The 12681-nt window shown below is 34.5% G+C and overlaps 1 protein-coding gene across 1 annotated transcript in view; it reads left to right on the forward strand.

Annotated features, from left to right (window-relative positions):
• Orco (odorant receptor co-receptor) overlaps positions 1 to 12681 on the forward strand; it is a 66237-nt gene that overhangs the window by 11577 nt on the left and 41979 nt on the right. The window lies entirely within an intron of this gene.

Raw genomic sequence — 12681 nt, forward strand, 5'->3', positions numbered from 1 at the left:
AAACATCTCTCTAATTAATATTATTATACTAGAATTAATTACATATTATACAGAAAAATTAAAATGCCACATTTTGCGCATGCATATTTTTAATGAGTTTCAGACAATTTTACCACTTAATCTGTTTTATATTTTTCCTATTTACTGCAGAATTTTTTATACTCGTATAAAATTGCATTAAAAATGCATTATAAATGCATATACAATGTATATTGTTAGTTGCATTTGCGCAAAGTTCTGTTTTACTTGCCAATAAATTATTTTAAATACTTTATTTTTAACCTTCGAACTTTTTTCTAAGGACGTAACGCTCTTTAATATTAAATTTTTTATTTGCCTATTTATCGGTCCCACAACCGTCCCCGTAGTATTTTTCCTTTATAAGCCCGACAATCAATTTTTAGAAATAATAAATTTTGTCTTACGTTAGATTACAATACGTCATATTTAAACTGAGAAAACAGAAAACTTTAAATTAGCAAACAGAAAAGTAATTTCTCAAAAGTACGCTCATTACAGGAACAAAGGACGGAGCGGTAAAAAGCCCAGAATCAAGAAAGCTGCACTAGATATCAGGAGGTTCCCGCAATATGTGATCGGTAAAAAAATTTATCGCTTAGATTGTTCTCAAGTATTGAAACAATGAGATAAAAAAAAAATCTACTTTGAAGAGAGGATTCATAACTAGCGATCGGTTTCAGTCAATTTACGTTGAAACCTTCGTGTTTTTTTCCAAAAAGCAGGTTTTTCGGCTTCTCTTTTGTTTTAATGGTCTTTCTCATACGAACGGCGCTTTTTTTTAAACGAGTCAAGAAACTGCGTACCACAGCTTTTCTGAAGTGGCAAGCGGAATCCCGAAAGCCACCAGTACCCTTCATCGCGGGGTCACATCTTTCGGAAACCTTCCCAGCCTCTTTGTCACCAGCTTATACGCCATGCCCAACGGATTCTCATCTAACTGGGTGCAGACCTCCCTCCATCTATCCCGCTTAGGCTATTATTAATAGCCCTTCGGAGACTCCGTGTAGAATTTCTCCATTCTACCATAGCTCTCTCGGATGCCTTTTGTTCCTCTATTCTTCATAATCTAGTGAGGATACGCCTCTTGCAGATGCAAATCCTCCACGGCTCGGGTATCTCCTCCGACTACCAGTAGATCTGCTTCGTACGCGTCCGCACCGTCCTTTTATTCAAGGCCAAAGTACATGTCCTGGATGACGTTATGAATTAACTTCCTCCCCGTCCTCTTGTTCTGTTACTCAGAAATTTTTCTATGAAGGTCATCTGTAAACGTTGGATGTCCGAGGACCTGAATATCCATGGCCCATCCCGTTATTCCTGGCATTCCTCCCGAATCCCAAAGGCCGCCTTAATGTATCGATGGTCGCTGATCATCTCCTCATCGAGAACCCACCATCGCCCAGCACCCGCCATTACATTGGAAAGAATGCCAGATCGAGGACGGATTCCGATGCTCCTCTTGAGAAGGTAGCTCCTCAACTCCCTGCATGTTGATAGATACCATGTTTACCGACGCCATCACCTCTGCCAGCAATGAGATTCACCTTTGCCATCCCTCTCTCATTGAGAGTCACTCATCCTATTTCTGGGCTCTTGGTGTTAAAATCACCTAGCACGATTATAGTGCCCGTGTGACACCTCACCGCCACCACCAAATAATCCAGAAACCTTCTATAATGCTCTATGCTACTGTTTGGAGAGGCATAGCAACTAAAAACCACTTTCCCCCGACACAAGCTTACACAAAGCCATCACTCCGACCCTGTCGGGTGACAGTTAACCCCGGCCTTGCCACCAATATCGCTATCTCTGAGATCCCTGCTCCAGCCACTCTCATCAGTTTGGCCCAGTTTGGTTCAGTAACTGCCATTATATCTCCCCCAACCTTCACTGGTAAAAGCACATATTAGGTCGTAGGAACGCCTACTTCTGTTTACATTGTGTTACCTTCAGTTTTTGGCACATGTCCGCTGCGCTCATAATGGCTCTCCGTGGCACATCTTCTGCAAACAACTCTTTCTCGGTATTCCGCCTTAATGTGATCTTCCTTGCCACATTAGAAACATTTTTTTGACCTATCTGGGCCCTTACACGAGGCCGCCTTATGGCCAAGGTGCCACCTCTCTTGCTCCAAAGCCAGGGCCACTCTGCAAGACACCAGTCCTATCCGCAAGCGCCCCTTCTGTATTAACTTCTCAGCCTTTCCCCCAGCCAACTCGATTACCTCAGTTACCGCCATAGCTACATCCTCCTTGGTGGTAAAGGCATCTATATCCTTAATTTTGATTCTCTGTAGTCGTTCCCTTTTCCTCAGGGCAACCTTCATTCCCTGAATCCCTTCTTGTAATTTTTTCATCAATCTCTAGGGCCCTCCGTTTCATCTTTGACCCTTATAAGAATATCGTCTCCCTGTTCCTTACGGACAGAGAGAATTTCCTGGTCACCGTCAGTTACTCCTTCCTTGACTTCTTTAAGGAGATCAGTGAAGGTCTTCTTCCCTTGCATGACGGCCGCCTTATCAACCAAAGTCTTGAGCTTCTCGCCAGATGACCTACTATTTTCAATAAATTAAAATAAAGTAAATTAAAGTCTTAAATAAAAGTCTTCTCTTATCTATGCTAACACAAAGATTATAAATTCTTCATGTATAAATCAGAAAAAAATATAAAAAACACCTCGCACACGCACTAACACACAAAATGACTAACACTCAATTATACTAAGAACACTCATGCGCAGATACGTACCAAAGACTCCATAAAAGCTTTGCAAAACACTATCAAAAAAGCACAGTAACTCAGACAGAGAAACAACATGTCTCTCTAAAACCACTACGAAAACACTCCGTGCGCATGCATTTGCAGGTGTCTTTATTTAACATACTATCATAAACCAAAATTTTTTATAAAGTCTTTTATTTAATATTATTTTAAAGCACTGATTCTCAAACCTTTTGGCCAACCGCCCAGATTGAGAATCAAAAATTTTCTAGCGCCCCAAAAATGTTTAAACTTTAAAAAAGTGACCTTTTCTCTTTAAAGTGGAATATTTCGGTTTATAAAAATCGTAGACATACAGAAAAAAGAAATTAAAGCTAAAATCTTAAGCTTTTAAACGATTTTAATACAGTTTACTGAAAAAATTTCGTTTCCCCCATGCGCTCGATCAAACACAAAGAATAACTTTCAAATTTTTAAAACTTTTCTTCCCACTGGTTTTTTTTAATATGATGATTTTTGAAATCTGAAGTATACTTCATAGTCTACTGAAGTATACTAGAGTATTCAAGCTTAAATTTTTTTAATTCGTCTCTCTAAGCCTGTTGGTTGCAAAGTTAAAGTAGTTTAAATACAATCATATTTTATCATAAAAGATAGGTGTGCCTTTAATTTTTAGTACTAGTGTAGTAGGTATTTCATTTTAGTTCGAAATATCAGGAAAACATAATTTTTGCCTCTTTTTTAATCAGTCATCGGATTCCTAAGCCGCTTGAACGCCCCCGATTTTCTGTGGGCCTTCTGCTGCCCTCCTGAAGGCCTCCAGCGCCAACAAAGGAGTGTTATCGCCCACTTTGAGAACAAATTTTTAAAGAGATTAGCGTTGGTTGTTTTGTTTATTATTTTTTTTAATTATAAATTTAAAAAAGTAAATATTTTACGTCATCTCTACGTCATCTAGTTCGTGATAAAAAATATTTTATTTCCTCCCATCAATAAAACTGTCGGTCGTGTGAGTCATTAAATATATCGTTATACAACGACAGTAATGAATTATATATGAGCAAAACCAATAAGCAGACTATTGTGTATTCTTTTAGACTTCTAAGAAAATTATCCTCTCTACTCTTTATAATAAAAACTCTCATTTGATTTTTGTTGTATGTCAGTATAATTTATATCGCAACGCTAACGTATTATTTTTTTTAATCGTTAGTATTTAAAAGTAACTAAAGAATTTAATCATAACAGTTGAATTAAAGTTTTCTGTAATCTAAAATATGAAATTCCTACAGTTATCAAAAAATAAAATAATAATAATATCTGAACAAACGTTAATTTTTAAGCAAGTGATAAAATTAAAAATTTAAAAAACCCATGAATCTGTTTTAAAGAAACGTATCTACTGCAGCGCCCCCTGGCAACTTATAACCGTAAAACTAATCTAAGAACCTGCTCTAAGGTGATACCTACTTAATGCAAAAAACTGCATCAAAATCGGCTCAGCCGATTTAGAGAAACACCTCTACTGCAACGCCCCCTGGTGGCCTATAACCGTAAAACGTCTAAGAATCTGTTCTGAAGTGATACCTATGCAAAGCAATAAACCGATCAAAATCGGTCCAGCAGTTTTTGAGGGAAGTGTTAACACGCGCGCGTGCACACACGCACACATACACACACACGCGCGCGCACACACACACACACACACACACACACACACACACACACACACACACACATACACACACACACACAACCTCACCCCAAACTCATATACCGTCTCCTCCGTTCCGTCGTGGGTAATAAAAGAATTTTAATTCGAATAGCTAATATTTTTAGTTGAACAAATAGTCATAATTCTCCAGTCTACCTAAGAGGCTCCCAAAACAGTAAGGCAATAATTTTCAGCGTCATAAATGGGACATGCTTACTCGTAAATAATAATAATTATTAACAATGTTTCTGTTTAATTTTTGCTTATTTTATGAATTCTTTAATTGCAGTCTACAATTAATTGATATATATATATTTGTGGCCTCTGATGCAAATTGTGAAAGATCGAAATTTTGGAAAAAGATTACAAATTTTTAATGAGCCTTCTTTTATCAAACATAGACAAACGAATAATTTGGTTCGCGATATGAGGATATCTTGCCGTTATCCTTATTGAAGGGAACCTAATAAAAGTTAAATTTAAGACCTTGTTCGAGGAAGAAGAGCGGCTAGCTTTTAGAACAATTAATCGATTCAGCTCTTGATCGAAATCCAGTTTTCATATTGGACGGCTCGCTTGCCCGTTCTTCTCGCCGTGTGAAGGAACGATCGAATGAAAAATCCGGTGATATAATCAATCGGGAACATACGGTTCAGAACGGTTCATACGGTTCAAATTGTAGCGCACAGCGGACCAAAGGTGGTGCACCGTACGGCTACACACGGCTCCCTCCACTGCCCTCTCCCTTTGGAAGCTGTCCGTTGTCAATTAATTTATAGACTATTTAATTTGTAAGCGTAGATTATTTTTATTTAATTATTATAACTTATTAATTTTATTAATAAAAGAAAGGGATTAATAGTTAATATTTAGCAGTAATAAGATGAAGCAACACCAACAAATAAGAGCAAGAGTAAAGAACATGCTTACATGGTCGAACATAGTGCCCGTCAATCATAAGATCATAAGAAAATCATAAGATTTTTTTTTAAATGTTTAAAAAAAAATAAATAACAAAAGTAATAATAATCATAAAACAAATTAATAAATTTGACTTCCGTAATTCATTCATTCAATATCTTAGCAGATCTTAAAACAAAATTATTTTCGACACAAATAAATCCATACTAAAAATACTATCGATTTAGCATCGTATATATGATTTTTTGTGGCCTTTCAGTTACAATTAAACATACATATATATATATATATATATATATATATATATATATATAGCTTATGACACTCCCCGTAACGTAAGGTTACAACGAGAGGTCATACATCAAAATCAGTTCGGCCGTTGAGCTGCTAGGGTGGAACATATATACATACATACATACAAACATACACCCTAAAAACATTACACTCCTTTTTAGGCAGTCGAGTAAATGTGATTTATTTTAGATAAAGTTTTCAACAAATTTATTTTAATACGACGTTCGATACTCAGACATTTTCCGGTTATCTTTATCGTTTTAGCAGGGTACATCTGCATCCGATCGTTGTGTAACCGTTCCGTTAGTTCAATCGCTCTTACTTTACTTTTGGGTTTTGTAGACATCTGCGTCTCGTTATTATTCGTATCGAAATGTACCGATAATGTGTTTGTTAATATATTTTGTTTACAAAGATTTTGAACGAAGATTTTTAGCGTATTAAAGATGTTAACGCCTGACCGGGATTTGAACCCGGGACCTTCCAGATGAAAGGCTGAAACGTTATTATATGACCATGGAAGTCGACAGAAATTCAGTATATTACTTGCGGGGGAAGGATAGCCCTTACTATTTTCAGATCGGGTATCGATGATCCACAGCGGAACTGAACAAATTTCCCTCGTTCCTTTTTATCTGTTCGTAGCAGAATCGATTTTGTGACTGAAAACGTTAAACTTGAGCTAAATTTCATAATGCGATTCAGTGATATCAACCTTTCTCTTGATTTCTCTATAATGTGTAAATATTACGTTGTATTACATATTTTATAGAAACATTATTTGAAATTAACGATTACGTTTTTAATCGGGTGCTACGTTTTTACTTTAAACATTACAGAGTTATTTATTCTCATCAAGCAGTTGGGTACATGTCATATTCCATTATTAGATTAATGTTGTTAACTCATTAATTCAATAATGTTCAGATTTAACATATACGAGTATATAAAACTGTTTATAGAAAAGAGCTGTATTAAAAATACTCACTTCTAATTCGTAATTAGGCTATTATAATAAAATTAATAAATACGTAATAAAATAAATCCAGTTAATTATGTAAATAATTTTTTTCCATACGTGGACATAACTTGCCTCGTTCATTATTCTATCAACAGAGTTGAATTGAGTTGTATCTTTAGTGGAGTTGAATCACCATTACATATTACATTATTGGTTATTTTTCGACTGATGTAAAGCGTATCACAGTTTACACTTGTATTCTTCAAAATGAGGTATTATTTAAGGTTTTACTTTAATTTTATTCTTTTATGAATAAAATTTGGATAAAAATTTTCATCTCATAATGTGTTTGTTCGGTAGTAGATCAATTAATTTATTTTTAAGATGGAAACTATTTCAAGGCCGATAAAACTATTCAAAGGCAGAGATTATCATTTAGATACTAGTTAATATTAACTTTCCTAAGCCCTTTATGATCCTTATCGAACGGTACGTAGCGTTTTCCAATTTTGAAGAACTGGCTGAATGAGGTTACAATACCCCCGGTTCAAACTTCAGCTGATTCATTAGAAAATTTGACGGTAACAAATGTTTCTCTCGAAACGGGTAAGGTGACCTAGCCGAGCGGACAGCCGATGAATAATGCAAGAACAGCCGATTCACGCGATTCTTAGCGGACACTGATCGTAATTAAATATTTATCAATTCTACATAAGTTATGAAATTTTAACTGGAGATTACTAACACTATTACACTTATTATGAAATAATGAACTCATTTGATATATGAAGGAACACATATTTCATAGCCGCAACGAAATTATAAATTTAAAGGCACCACAAATATTGTCGAATAGAAGAAAATTCATTTAATTTCTAAAAAATCGATTAATTTAAGAAATTAACATTTTTAAAAAATAACATCCATTTTACAAGTTTTTATAATTGTTATACTCTGTAATTCGTAAACGTATAATAAATTAAAAATCATTTAATATTTACACTGTTTACTGGATATTTAATAGATCGTTTGAAGTTATAATGTGAAAACTATGGCTGGAGAAAAAAAATAATGTTGAGCTCTAAAAGTTATTTAAACAAAACATTTTGCGACGCCTTTTTACTAAATGTACGGTATTTTTATACATATTTCACCGGTGAGTTGAATGCGCTTACAGAATAAAACTATTAAATCACAAATGTTTTTATTATTAAATTGTTTTTATTAATTTTTTAAATGTTCTTATTACTTTATCATCCTCATATCCTTTGTAACCGGCTATGCAAATGCTTAAATAAGTTTGTATCCTTATTGTTTTCCTTCTTTCCACACACATCTTACTTTCTTTTCTTTAACAATACTTATATATAGTTTGATTTAATGGATTAAAGGTATACAAATATCGTGTAATAAATATTGCATAAGTACACATTACTTCTACATACATTATGCATTATTATTAAATAAAATTATATAGGCTATTACGATGTTAAAATTAATTGATTTAAATTCTTATTAAATGATTTCAGGATATTTAAGTATATTTACCTGAATGTAACGCCAAGTTGATAAAAATTTACTCTGAGTCAATTGGCGTAACAATTTATAAAATATCACTTTATTACACATAAACATTTAATTACATTACACACACTATACATATATATATATACCATTATATTTAAAACAAACAATTATAATTATATTATAATTTATGTTAACCGAGTTCAAGCATATTCTTGTGATAATTTATATATATATATATATATATATATATATATATATATATATATATATATATATATATATATATATATATTAGGCGCCTAAGTATACATTTTAGATTATATATTCACTAAACTGTGTTCTTGAACAACAGCTATTCCGGGTTAAAATTATTAATGAATACCTAGGGTCGTGTTTATGATTTGGATTTGAAAACTGAGTAGACAATCTGCAGTGTAACCATCAAGAATAATAGGAACTTGCTCCCATAAATGAAAAAATAAAAAAATAAGTATACATAATACATATAGAGAATTGGTGTTTAATGCTCTTGTGGTGGTAGGTTGGATGTTTGATCGACTACTTACAGTGCTGTAAAAATTAAATCCGTCCAGGAAAAAAATAAGTATATTTTTCATCGATGTTAAATACTTATTTTTTATATGTCAATCAGAATTGTATTTCATGGCATCAAACTGTTTACTGAAATATTCTCTCCATTTAATAAAAAAAAATTAATTAAAAGAAAACGTATATCTATAATATAATCGGAAAATGTAGAATCTTTAATAAATAAAAAATTCGTTCGGAAATTTCACTTAATCTTTATCGGCCGAAAAATGTCAATCGTTCGGTTTCAGTACTTCATATAACATTACGAACGTTTTTAAACACGCTATAATTTAAAAAAAAATTATAAACCTGTCGTATGAAAACTGATAAACACGCATTAGTTTTACTGAACTTAACAAATTATGGCATCGCTTCTGAAAACGTGGGCTACGATAGATGAAAATTTTTGTTCAACCGGTCGATTAACCGTAATGGAAGGATTAAAACGGGAATTCTTATACTACTGAATGTGTGCGGCAATCGTATTAGTATTTATACGGTACAGTAATGAAGAGAAAAGAAACTTACTTGAAACTCATAACTATTAACTCATTACCGGTTCCGACAGCGTTTTAAGAAGTTTTTATTAACATCGGTGAGTTTCAATAGGTCTTTTGACTAACAAATTTCACACAGATACCTTATTTACGCGTACATAGGCCTAACGCGTGTATAAGCCGCATCCGGTTTCTGAGTCGATAATTTCAGGAAAAAATTATTTTTTTGAGACCTAAACAAGAGACAGCAGTATCGAGGAACTCGATAAGGTGAAAATTCCTAAGATCCACGCTGTCCACATAACTGTACTCTCCGCACAGAAGTATGAATGTTGAAAAGCTTCAATCGCTTGCCAGGTAACTGTACCGCACGAGAAAAGGGAAAGAGGGGGGAGAGCATTCCAACCAGTATTGTATATACTCTTTCTTTAGTAGACTGGTCACTTACTAAAACAGTATGCAGCGAAACATGGACCGAGTAAGAGCAAGTTACAATTGCAAATTTAAGTGCAAGTAGTTCGTTATCGCAAGAAAATGGAAAACGTGCAGCTGGGAGGAAGTTCGATGTGGATGACAAAAATATGTGAAGGTGGACTGGAATGAAAGATGCTTTTGAAAGAAACATCCGAAGTCAACAATCTGTCCGAGGCAAGAAGGCGAAATACCCGGAAGTAGAAACCAATTTTCTGGAATATGTCAAAAATATACGGACAGATGGCTTTTCTGGGTCGGTGGAAATGTTACTGTTTAAAGCGCATCAATTATCAGACAGCATGGGAATTCCTGAATGAATTTACAGCTGGTTATGGCTGGGCAAGGCGCTATATGGCACAAAATGGCCTCATGATTCAGCGGCTAGCAACAATGATGCAGAGGCTTCCCGACGCCTACCATGAGAGACTGTTTGCTTTTCACAGTAACATGTTCTGAAGTTACAGAAGACGAACGACTACAGCACGGAGCAATTGGAAGTGCATATAAAACACCAGCATTTGTCGATATGCTGGGTGAATCAACAGTAAACAAAGCTGGTCAAAAATCAGTGCATTTGCGACTTAAGAAGTAGAAAAAAGCGGGTGTACCGTAATGCTAGGTATCACTGCTGACGGACACAAACTCCCACCTTACGTCATTTTTAAATGTAAAACCACATCTAGGATGAAGCTACGCTTGAAATATTGGTAAGAGTGCAAGAGAAAGGGTGGGTGACTGAAGAATTGTTCACGGATTAGTTGAAGGTTGTGTAATTTTGGCGACCTGGTGCACTGTTAACTCACAGGTCCATGCTAGTCATAGTCAGTTTACGAGGCCATTTAACAGTATGCAAGAGAAAAATATTAAAAATTAAAAAACACGACTACAAAAAAAAACATTGCTCTTTAATATCGAATAATTAATAATATAGGATAAAGAGCGTGCGAGTGACAATTTTGTATGTAATATAATTATTTTTTCTATTTTATATATATATATATATATATGTGTGTGTGTGCCTATGATACTCCCGGTAACGTAAGGATTCCAATGCGGGGTGATAATCTAAATCGGTTCAGCTTCTATGAATATATTTAAATGCAATCGGGGAGCTCTGCAATATAGAATAATTACTACTCAGAGTTCTTTAAAATAGGACAATTACTATTCAGAGCCCCCGACTACATTTAAATTATTTAAATATTTTTGTTGAAGGACAAAATTTTCTTATCGATGTAAAACCTGGTAAGAGCTTAATCATTAAACACCCTTAAATGTCTGCAATTTCTACATCATGAAAAATCCATGTAACAGATTAAAACAGTCTGAAAGTTGATTGGTCACTCATTATTTTATTTAATCAAATACTGCAAAACGATGTTTAGTCCTTTATTTCCATACGGTTTTGTTTTTTAGTTCGACTTATTGCAGTTTTTTTGGTTCAATTTATTTATGTTTATTTAATACTTTTTAGTGTTCATCGAGAAAAATTCACGACCCGAAAACTTATGGATGTAACGTATTGATCCAAATAAGGAAACTGTAAACCTTTCAATTTATTTCTTTAATTGGAGTATAAACTTAAACTTACCAATATAAACAGATTTATCGAGCGGTTAAGTTCCTCGAGAAACTTTTTATCGTGCGGATCATACAACAATTTTTTGGGATCCAAACAACTAATGGTTAAATTCTCCAATTATCTCACGCTACTCAGTGGTACGTAGGCCTGGCCTTTAGCAAAGATGTGAGTACTCAGATCTATGACAGCTTTGTCTACGGTAATCCCTTGTAGTTTATGCAACGTCACAGACCAATACAATAATAGTGGCAATATATCCCATTTTCCTTTGCCGTTCCCCCCTAATCCATCAAATTCGACAATAGTGGGCTCGATCCCCAATCAGATACAGACAGCATTGCCCCTAATCGTACTGTCATTAAATTCTACAAACACCGTTTTTGGAAGCTCACCAATCTCAAGCTGGTGTCGGTGAAGCTCAGACCACTCGATTTTTCTGACTATATCAGATAATTTTTGTTCTGGTTTGGTTCCATCGCGATTTTGTATTATACTAGTAAATAGTTTGAATTTTGAAAATCGGAAGATTGTTTGCGAAGTTGAAACAAAATTTCCAAATAATTGTGATCTGTTAGATCGAGAGTACCTCATGCATGCAAAATTTAGCCTTCAAACTACTAACAAATACTCCGTTTGAATTCTGAAAATCGGACAATTTTTTCAGGATATTATAAGAGCACCCCATTGCACCTCCTACAAAAGCACCCCAGAGGCATCCCGTTTGTTACCATCTGATCGTGATGATTGATCTATCATCGCACGAAGTGCTCGCATCACTTCACCACTCTAGCCTCACACGCAGTCCCCACGGGAAGCCCATTATTATAAAACAGAAATTATTTAAATTTATTTAATATTATTTTATTTTATTTAACGTAAATTTAATTCTATTATCTTTGTAATAGTATTCATTCGACTGAATCTAATCACTCAGTTCAAACTTAGCACAGACAGTGATAAAGGCTCACAGTTCATTAATTCAATTAATCCACTAAAGTTTTTTGCTTCAACTGGCAAATCAGCACTACTACATATATTTGTATAAATAAACACACACACACACACACACACACACACACACACACACACATATATATATATATATATATATATATATATATATACATATTTGTATAGTTTATGACATTCCCGAAAATGAAATGATTCCAACGCGGGGTCATTCATCTAAATCGATTTGGCAGTTGAGCTGCTACGGTGGAACAAACATACATACACCCTAAAAATATTACACTCCTTTTTAGACAGTCGTATAAAAAAGCGGAAGGAGATGTTGCGGCAAGAGAAGTGCGACATGGTTGTGATCCCAGAAAGGATGACTGGCATGTTGAAATCATTCGATATTTTCATTAACAGGCCTT

The sequence above is a fragment of the Lycorma delicatula genome, chromosome 4, assembly GCF_047948215.1.
Source record: "Lycorma delicatula isolate Av1 chromosome 4, ASM4794821v1, whole genome shotgun sequence".
Classification (NCBI taxonomy): Eukaryota; Metazoa; Arthropoda; class Insecta; order Hemiptera; family Fulgoridae; genus Lycorma; species Lycorma delicatula.